This window comes from Etheostoma spectabile, chromosome 20 (assembly GCF_008692095.1).
Source record: "Etheostoma spectabile isolate EspeVRDwgs_2016 chromosome 20, UIUC_Espe_1.0, whole genome shotgun sequence".
Taxonomy (NCBI): Eukaryota; Metazoa; Chordata; class Actinopteri; order Perciformes; family Percidae; genus Etheostoma; species Etheostoma spectabile.
Window position 1 is genome coordinate 17671697 of NC_045752.1, and position 10290 is coordinate 17681986.

The following is a 10290-nucleotide window of genomic DNA, read 5'->3' on the forward strand; positions in this document are numbered from 1 at the left end:
CCCCCCCCCCCCCCCATCCCACCCCTCATCCATCCTTCTCATTCCTCCCTGGAACTCCACATTTCTGTTTAATCAATGACACATCAGAGTCTCAATTGATACCTTTATTTGTTTTAATATGTCTTTGCGCCATTTTGTTTCATTACGAAGATGCAAAGGCTTAAAGAGAGGATTGATTGACAGGTGTCTCCATGTATCACAGTTGGTCAGGGGTGATTGCCGCTTATTCGTCCATCTTCAGCTCAACTCAGGCTCCACCCTGCGACCCAAATTTGTCTTTTTTTGGCTCCCAACGACTGACAACATGCTTAAAAAAAACCTCCAGAAACCCATTGGTAATGTCAATGTCTCTATGGCCATGTTTCTCTACAACATACAGTGTCCACCAAAAGCAAAGAAAGGATTGATTCTGCTACAGCCTACCGTTTAAGAGAAGCTTGGGGTGAAATCATTTTAGATGTGTCCAAGAGCATACCTGAATAATCCTGTTCAGTAAACACCAGGCACAGGTTAATGCAGTTTAAAATTATACCTTGTTTCACAAGTCATTTATCATCATATCTTTCTCTTAGTTTCATCATAGAAGAATGTTACATTTATTTTGACAGTGTCCAATGTTTTTGACCAATTATAATATAACAGTTGAATTATACTTCCCCACAGGTCATTTTTAGATCCTTTGAGGACGCTTTATCATTTTCTATTCAGCTTTGATGATGTGTGCCGTAGTAGCCCAAATACAATACAATTCCACCTTGTTTCCAAATATGGTTACACAAATATATGTCATACATTTATACAAACTTTGTTTTTTTTAACTTGAAAAGTTAGTCTACGTGGGAATGTGTTTTGAATGTGTTTTGATCGACACACAAGCAGCGTGGCTAAAGGGATGTTGAGCTAAACATCTCTACAGACATTCATGGTCCCGAGAGGATGGATTGTATTAACTTTGCTTCTCCTTTAGCTTTTCTACAAGTGTTGTTATCAGGTATGATTATCAAATGGCCTGTTGTGATGTCAGCTACATGTAGGGACTGGTATTCTCCAGTGTCAGTGACGATGTCCATGTCTATTACAGACCACAGCCTGTAATTTCACCACGGTTAAAATGCCAATGAGTTAAATTACCAAGGAGCACAGCGGACATTTTATTCCCCACCTCCGCCTGTAATGTTGGTTTACACCTCTGTGTTCAGTAGTGTTTAGTAGTAGATTACCTTGTTTTGAATAAAGTCACTGTCTGTTAAGTCATATAAATGTTAAAACTTCATGAGAAAAATAACATTTTTAAAAGAAGGCAAAAAAGTAAGCTGCAAGAATTAATAAACTTGATGGAAGATAAGGGTGGAAATTGTATTAAAAGTTGCCATATTTCTATCTGTCTACATAGCTCAAATTGTAATTAAGGTATCAGACCGATGACAGCAGTAAGACATCACAGAGGCAGCAGTGGCACCAATCTAAAAGCTCATCGGTTACAACACTGATATCCTCTTATCTGATTCCACAATATATGTATTTTCCACTGGGGACCCAGATAATCGAGCTAAACTGTGTATCATTCTACAGTGACAATAAGCCTCAGAGTGGCATAGGAAAAACTGAGCGAGAAATTGGCACACATAAAGCAGAACACAAAGTATTCTGTATGTTAACACAAGCAAAAAATGCAAGATTGCATGTAAAGACGAGCCAACAGTGCAAAACTCCGCTAAGCTTTAACATGGCGTGAAGTGAAGTTTTCCAATACAGCACTGCTTGATTAAAGCTGGTGCAGGCAGTTTATTTTGCTGTCGATGGGCAAAAACGTTCATAACAATCTTCAGCATATTGTAATTCAAATGGTCTGAGAGAAAACTAGACTTCTGCACCTACTCTTGGCTCTGTTTTTAGGCTTTAGAAAATCTAAGCGTCACAGGAGATTTTGGTCAATCACAGGTCATTTCTGAAAATAGAGCATTCCTATTGGCTGTTCTGCACATGCATTAAGGAGGGGAGACCTGCAGGAAGAGGTTAGACTGAGTAAACCCCGCCCACTCTGCCGGCGATTTGATTTTGCCCTGCAGTTCAGTTTGGAAACCTGCATGTTTAATTCTCCCTCTTCAGTTCACAATTTTGCGGGAACCAATTACAAACTGGCTTATCTATCTGCCGCGCTATTGGTGGGTTTAACGCGATGACGATAGAGAAGCGACCAAGCAGCTTCTTGTTTACATTCAACATAGCAGTGTCCTATCGCTTCCTGCAGGTGTTTCTGGCTCTAGAGCTGTGTAATTTGGATCTGTGGTTGGATTCACCTGCTGCCTCCGTGTTCCTGCTCGACACCCTCTGCTACAATTCTCCATGTCTCTCTCTCTGTCTGTCTGTCTCTTGTCTGTCTGTGTCTGTCTTTCTCTCACCCCCAACCGGTCGAGGCAGATGACCGCCCACCCTGAGCCATGGTTCTGCTCGAGGTTTCTGCCTCTTAAAAGGAAGTTTTTCCTTGCCTCTGTCGCCTAGTGCTTGCTCTTGGTGGGAATTGTTGGGTTTCTGTAAATAACATCACAGAGTACGGTCTAGACCTGCTCTTTTATGAAAAGCACAACGAGATAACTGTTGTTGGGATTTGGCGCTATATAAATAAAATTGAATTGAAGTGGCCACCAAAGCGCAGCAACAATATTGATGCCACAGACGCTTCTACGTCACCCGGATCGTTGGTCTGATTGGTTGAAGAACTAACGCTCAATCTTAAATCTATTGAGCCTGGCTTGGTCTGGTGATAGCCAGACCAGGAAGAGGTCTCAATCTTTTTCAAATTCTGGCCTCTGACATTTTTTGTTTCTACCCACTGCAGCTTTAAGAGACTAAAATTGTATCTTAAATCAATGTATTTTTTTCCAGTAAGGTGACTTTTTTTTCTGCCTCACAGTAATATAAGGCGTTCAGTTTACTTCGGAACTCAGAAACAAGATCTGGGAAAGACATCACACCTAAGTTAAATTTGATTTTCATCGTGGTGCTAGCTCTAGCCAGGTTAGCCATTGTTAGCAATACCAGTTAAGAACAATGCATTACCCTGTTTTTTGTTCATACAAACAACGTAACAACATGTCCACAGATAGAAGTTGGACAGGACTGTGTGAACAACTGATTTAGTGAGTCACAAATAAGACAGAAGTGCTAATAAGCAGTACGTTATACAACTTTTACAACTGTTGATGCATAGGGCAGCCATCTTGGATTTTGAGCTTGGGGTACTGTAAGATTGTCCGACTTCAACTGAGAAATTGGAGTTCAGGAGTCGTGTTTCCAACTTTGACCTCTTAAAAACGGACTTCCAAGTACAAGTGGAACACACTAATAGGCAGCATTATTCAACGTCCACTGCAGAAAATCTCTTGTTCAAAACAGTTTTACACTCTTTTAGTGCAATGAAGTGATGCGTTTAAGTTTCCAGACTTCCAGAATAAATGGCTGGTTGGTTGGTTAGTTAGTTGAGCAGATCAAAAGACTTGAAACTCAAACGCACCACCCACACTTTCAGTTTAACAGGTGATGTTTGGGAAGGGTAGCGTAGAAAACACAACGGCAATGAAGCACCAAGACTCAAAAAACTGCTACATCACATAATACATCTTTCTACATCAGCTGTAGAAGATAATTTTTCAGTTGAGGTCAAAACACCCGGACAACTCAGTTCCTCAACCAAAACCCATTAACATTCCAAGCTGCATAGCCCTCAGCCTGCACTCAGACCAGCATACTCATAAATTACACTGACAACCTTGTTGACGGAGTGAGATAAACTTGCCTATTGTGTGTGCACTGTGGCTGCACTGAGCTGCGTCACTCAGAAACGCTGTTTGATTTGGCTGTTCTGTGCCAACGACCAGGAAAACAACACGCAGAAGGACCAAAACAAAATAATACGCAGATATGAAGTCTATTTTTGTCAGACAGCCCACATTTTCATTTCCTTGGTTTTCAAGTATCGGGTGGGAAAGAGGAGGGGGGCACTTTTGTTTTCTTCCGCTGAACACAAGCAGTCTAGTAAAAGTGGAAGGAACGCCGTGGTCCTGTTTGTTTGCGAGCTGCAGGTGGCTGCTTTGACCGGACTCAGAAGTCCCCCGACCACTCTTCTCTCAGACACTGTTATTTGTTCACTTCTTCCACCACATGCTCCAACATTTCCCCTTCTCTCTCTCTCTTGGCTGTTTTTGCCTGAGCAGCGTTCCATTCTTCTTTGTCTCGAGGTACAGCGTCTGTGACGCACTTCCTTCCATTGTATCAGGAACTGATACCTTAGTGCTTGTGAAGTTACTGTCAAGAGTGTGTTCGGGTGTGTTGATTGGAAGGCACCGAATGCTCAGTACAGGTAATTATGTGTACCTCTACTTGCCTATTTTCCTGTGGTCACTTGATTAAAAAGAGGTAAATAACAGAATAAAGCACCTTGTTTCACTGTGACATCTAATGACAAGTTGTATTTTAGGTTTGCCGGCTAGTACCTGCACAGTGACATGAAAACAAGTTGTATCTAAAGTCAGATGAGGTCACTTGGTTTATTACCCGACCGCAGCAGCAAACAAGCATGAAAATATTTGGTTGCTACGTGATGGCATTTAATAAAATGCTCCCACCCCTTAATTCCCACCTCTCTGCGATTCTGGCACTGCTCGTCTGAGGTCCAGCAAACAATACTAGTAAAGGATTTGTCTCTCTCACATCTAATTTGTCTCACAAAAAGAAATGGCTGAAATGCATTGCTTTACTGTAAAAAGAGATCCAGTTCCACATCCAGCAGTGTTTATGTGTAGGCAGGTTTCATGTTGCACCTAAACCACACCTCAGCCCTGTAGGAAAGTAAGCAGTTCTACCCAACTCACACCTTTTCTTTTAAACATACTGACTGATATTTATAAAAAGGGAAACCTCTTAACATACGTAATAATAACAGCATAAATCCCTTAGATTGATATCTGGAAAATCAATTAATCAGCCTCCTGTAGAAGAAGAAGACATACTTTATTAATCCTGCAAGGGGAAATTACATTTTTACACTCTGTTGGTGTTACACATTACACACATGCCTGGAATACACACACATGCACAAAAAGGACCTTATACATGCACAAATGGAGAGATGTGAGAGTGAGGGGGCTGCCCATTAAAGGTACTTCAGTGATTATAGGAGTAGTTCTGCATAGTTCAGTTCAAATACGCATATTCACTGTCGTGCTTAGAGGACAATCGGAGGATTTATAACATGCATATTTGTCCAGTAAATCTAAGGCTTGAACCAGCAACTGGTTAGCTTAGCTTGGCATAAAGACTGGAAGCAGTGGGGTGCTCAGCGGACTCCCCGCTCTCTTAACGTCTTTTTCAGCAGCTGCCATCTGTTTTCTGTGAAAATGCTCTAATAACCCACTGTACACTACCTGCTCAGTGCCAAACGGCAGACACACACAGTTAAAGGGTAACTGGTGAACATAGTGGAGCATTAGCAATAGAGGTAGAGACCAAAAACAGAGCTAAAAGAGAGTGAATACTGGACTGACTGACATCATTTAACAATAGCTGTTTCCAGTATTAATTTCTGCCATGTTCCTGGGTAATGTGACATTAACTCAGAAAGTCGTGGGCCAAAATATTTGGTGAATTTCCGAGTTGTTCTTACTATATGTCGTTGACATGACACGTGACTTTTAAGCCCATAATGCAATGCAAGGTTCCAGTTATACATTTGACTCCAAGCCCAAGCTAAGCTCACCCTAAGACACCATCAGGGTTATTGTTTCTTTAGAATCTCCCTCCAGAGCCACAGAAGACATTTTCAGCTGTTTTCATAGGCTGAGTAGTACTTTCCATGACAAGTAAATTGGTGGAGTGCCTCTTTAATTACTGTCACTAAATTCCAACGATATACAGAATTTTGGACATGTTATTTGTCTGCTAATATTTTTATGTTGTGGATGTTCATCCATTCCCAGGTGATATTTTCACTGAATGCTTGCATAGTTAATTAATTGCGTTTGCATCTGGCATTCAAGCTGAAACCACACCAAAGGATATTGACTTAACATAAATGTATGTGCTTGTCCAGATATGTAAGAGGAAGATGCTGTTGAGCAGCTGCAGCGCTTCTTGCATACTTGAATGTGATTGGCCTTATTGGAGGATACATTAGCCAATGAATTCATATTCTTCTCTCTACAATCCCACACTCCACAGGTCAAGGGTGACCAAATTGTCCCTCTGTGTTGTTGTGTTTCACTGCTTTACTATGTGTCACCAAGGCAACCAGTAAATGAAACCACTGAAGGATGGTTACTTAAATTCCCAGGGGCTGTCTGCCAGTCTGGCATCAGTTTTTTTAAAGCCATGTTCTTGCACAGTGGGCATCCTGATGAAAGTACTGATTAGATTTCTATTTAAAGAGTTCAACTTGGGCAAGACACTGACAAAAGAGAGCATGTTTGCCACTGCATTGTCAAAGCCAACCAAGTCATATGGGATAGTTTTAATAGATTTGATTTAATTGTCAACAGTGTGGGAAATAGAGCAGGGCGAGTGTTGCTCACTGGCAGATGTACCCGGCTTCCTGTATCAAGGTGTCAATTCACACATTGCTGCATTGCGTCATAACGCAGTATATTAACTGTGTTAGCGGGCCACAAGCACCACAATGAATCCCACTGTCAGTCACACTGATTGTTCATTAACCCACTCTCTATGCCCCTAGTCAGCACTTTGGTGCGTGTGTGTGTCCTGTATAGCAGCACCTGAGCTGTGAGATTAGCCATGCTGATCATGTTGAGCTATTATCCAGGTTGAGGTATTAACAGCATGACAGGTGAGTGACGCTAAAGGGAAGAAAACAAAGGGAAAAAACACACGCATCCAGACAATAAGTACTAGGTTCGTTACAGAAGAACATGTAAAAGACGGGAAAATAGAGTCTGCACGCTAGATAAAGCTTCCATGAACATCTATTTGACCATCAACTGACATTTCAAGCATCAAGCTCTTCTTCAGACCAAAGGAAGGCAAGGGGAAAAAAGCCAGAAAAAGTGTAACACCAAACACAATTTGTGTGAATTCTGAATTTGCTGACGAAGTATCCTTCTCTTTGTTCTGCTGAGCTGTTTTCCTGCTAATTATTTAGCAATACATTCAATAATACTCTAAATACTATGAAGGCCCTTTGGAGTGGGTTTACAGCTCATTTGAATTTATGTCATCCTTCACAAAAACTAAAGTGGAGAATGGCTGTTCTCATTGTCAGCGAAAGTACCTGAATCATACCTGAATTTAATCTGAAGGAACTAATAACAAACAACTATGTGAGAGGTGTTTGAGACTCACCGACCTACACACAAAATCATAATGATGATAATGCAGCATGTAAAGTAAAGCAATGCCTCAATATAAAAATGATCCATTACAGGTAACAGCCCTTCATTCTGAATGTTATTTTAATGTATCATCGGCAAAGTGTACTTTAAGTAAACATTAAAGTACTCACGCAGCACAATGGCTCAATTGTACTATTATATATAAGTCAATGCTGATGCCTAAATGTGTATTTTAACAGTGTGGCTGGTGGATTTGGTGTAGATTTGGACTTTTTATTTACCATGGTTACACAACATAAAACACAATGGCACCCTGCAGGAGTGAAGTGCTACATAAATTACTCAAACAGACTAGCTTACAAACAGCCTTTAGCTTATTCCACCGCAATATAACAGAATTGATTAAAACATAGATTGAAATTTTGAATAGTTATTTGCCAAGTAGTCTCCATTATTTATTATGCTTGCAGACCCTCTAGAAATAGATTCAGTGATCTTTTATCTGCAAAGTAACTATAGTTGTAGTGGAGTAAAAGGTATGATAATTACTTTAGGAAGTGGAGTAAAAGTATAAAGTAGCATTAAATGGAAATACTCAAGTAGCCTACAGTGCAAGTGTCTCAAAATTGTTCCTAAGTAAAGTACTTTAAGATTGTCCACCACTATAGTAGTCCAAGGAGAATATGTGATATGTATATGTAGTAAAAAGAAATTGCAGAGCAGGTAAAGCTTTTAAACAACAGGAGTAGTCAAACTCCTCTCTCTGGGTTAACAAAAGGTAAAGTTAGGTATACCAGACATTTAGCAACAACTGGAAAAGTGGCCTTTCTTATAATATAATGGGTTTGGCATTTTGAATATAGCATGATTATTATTTTTATTTAAATTATTATTTTTTTAAATGTCAAACACATTTTGTGCATACGTTGCATGTTTTTAATAAGTGTGTACGCCTCTTGCTTATAGTCTGTTAGTGAACATATTTCCCAGTGGTGGAAGAAGTATTCAGCTCCTTTAGGCCTACTGTAGTAAAAGTACTGAGAATAACACGCATAATACCAAAACACTGTAATGATCTGTTACAAGTACAAGCCCTACATTGAAAATATAACTTAAGTAAAAGTATCTAAGTACCACCAGGAAAATGTACTTAAAAGTACTCAATGCCCAAAAATCTTCACCTTTTAGAAACTGGAAACAGTGAATGTGTTTGATTCATTTCAACTGTACTTGTAGGTCTACATATTGTTGGGTAGTTTAATTTGTAATAAACACCTTATTTCATAAACTACATGTGTTTTGTGTGCAAAAAATCTTACTTTGTACAGTAACTAAAGCTGTCAGATTAAAGTAGTGGAGCAAAAAGTACAACACTTCTCTCTGAAATGTAGTAGACCTCAAATTTGTACATTTTACCACTGATAACTCCTGCGTGGACTGCATGCTGGATGAGATGTTCTTTGTGATGTGTGATGCAGGGACACCGACGCATTAGTGGCGCAAGACCTGCGGATCAGCCGCGCTCAGTGCGCACACAGACCGAGGAGCCCACCTGACTCTGCACTGCAGTGCTTACTTACAGGCACTCGGCTTTTTCATAAGTCCCTAAATCTGTCATTTAGCATCAACATCCGTAAAAGGAATGACAAATTGGAGCAATAACGTCTGACTGACAGGCATCACATAGCACTGTTTGTTCCAATTTCTGCGTGATATCTCATTATAGGCTCTACTTAAAGATCAAAATTGGACTCATATAAGAACAGAACCTGTCACAGTGCCATACCTTGCTTTGCCAAAATTAACGCCGATGGGTGCATCTCAAATTATATTACAGCATTAATTATAGGGAATATGGCAGATTAGATTTCCCCCGAGCAATTTTGCAGAAACTCTGTCGCTTAGCAACACCGTTACAGTTCAAAAGCTGTGTCGCCGGCAGATGATAAACATTCAACATTAATTAATATCATTCAAAATAAAGATTTATTGAACATCTGCGTGCTTTCTATCGCCGTTTCAGGAAACCGAAAGCTCGGGGCGCAGCGGAGCTCTGCGTCTCCGCACAGGGAGTTCCAGATCACTGCACAGGTCAACAAGTAATGCAGCGCAAATGACACCCACTTACTTTGGAAAGGCTGACATATTGGAGGATTGGAGTACCTACATAAGGCTAGAATTGACGTGTTCACGTTATGAGCAAGCACGTAAACCCAGTCCCTCCGCTGCCACCGGTCACCTCAGAACCCCCCCCCCCGCAGAATAGTTTCCCCTTTACACAACTTCCCCGAGTGAACACTGCGTCTGGAACTTTTTTTTGTTGGGAGCGACTTTCTGGCAAAGATATGCGCGGCGAACAGCTTTAAGAGAGCTCAGCATAACCAGTTATGGTGATACAGATTAAAATAGGAACCATAGCAGATTGGATTATACTTAATACGTCGTTTCAGATCTTGTAGCGTGTCATTTTCTAGGCGCTGTGCCCTTGTTTATGAGGTGCGTCCGAGTTACAATTAGCCCACATTTCACTGAGATTCCTTTGAAGCAGTTGTTCTGCGCTGTTGTGTAGACCTAACCAGTGGGCCACATTCATTTGACCAACTGCATGGGATCACGCTGTGCGTTTGTGCCATCCCTTTGCCAAGTTACGCTCTCCAAATCACGCACAATGCGTCGCCGCCAAACAAGACAAAGACTCATTTGTGCAGAAACACTGCATGTCCAATCATTTTGAGTGGTCTTTATTAACAGGAACAGAAGCAGATGAGAGACGGTTAATGTTGAATGTCTTCAAACAGCAGAAATAACGGGCATGGTACACACTCGTGGCCTTCTCTGATGTCAATACACGTTAGGCATTCTAGGCTGATCACAGAGGCAGATATTGAGTTCATTTCGGCACAGGAAACTTCCGAGTGTTGCGTTAAAAGCTCTAAACTCAGCTCTACCA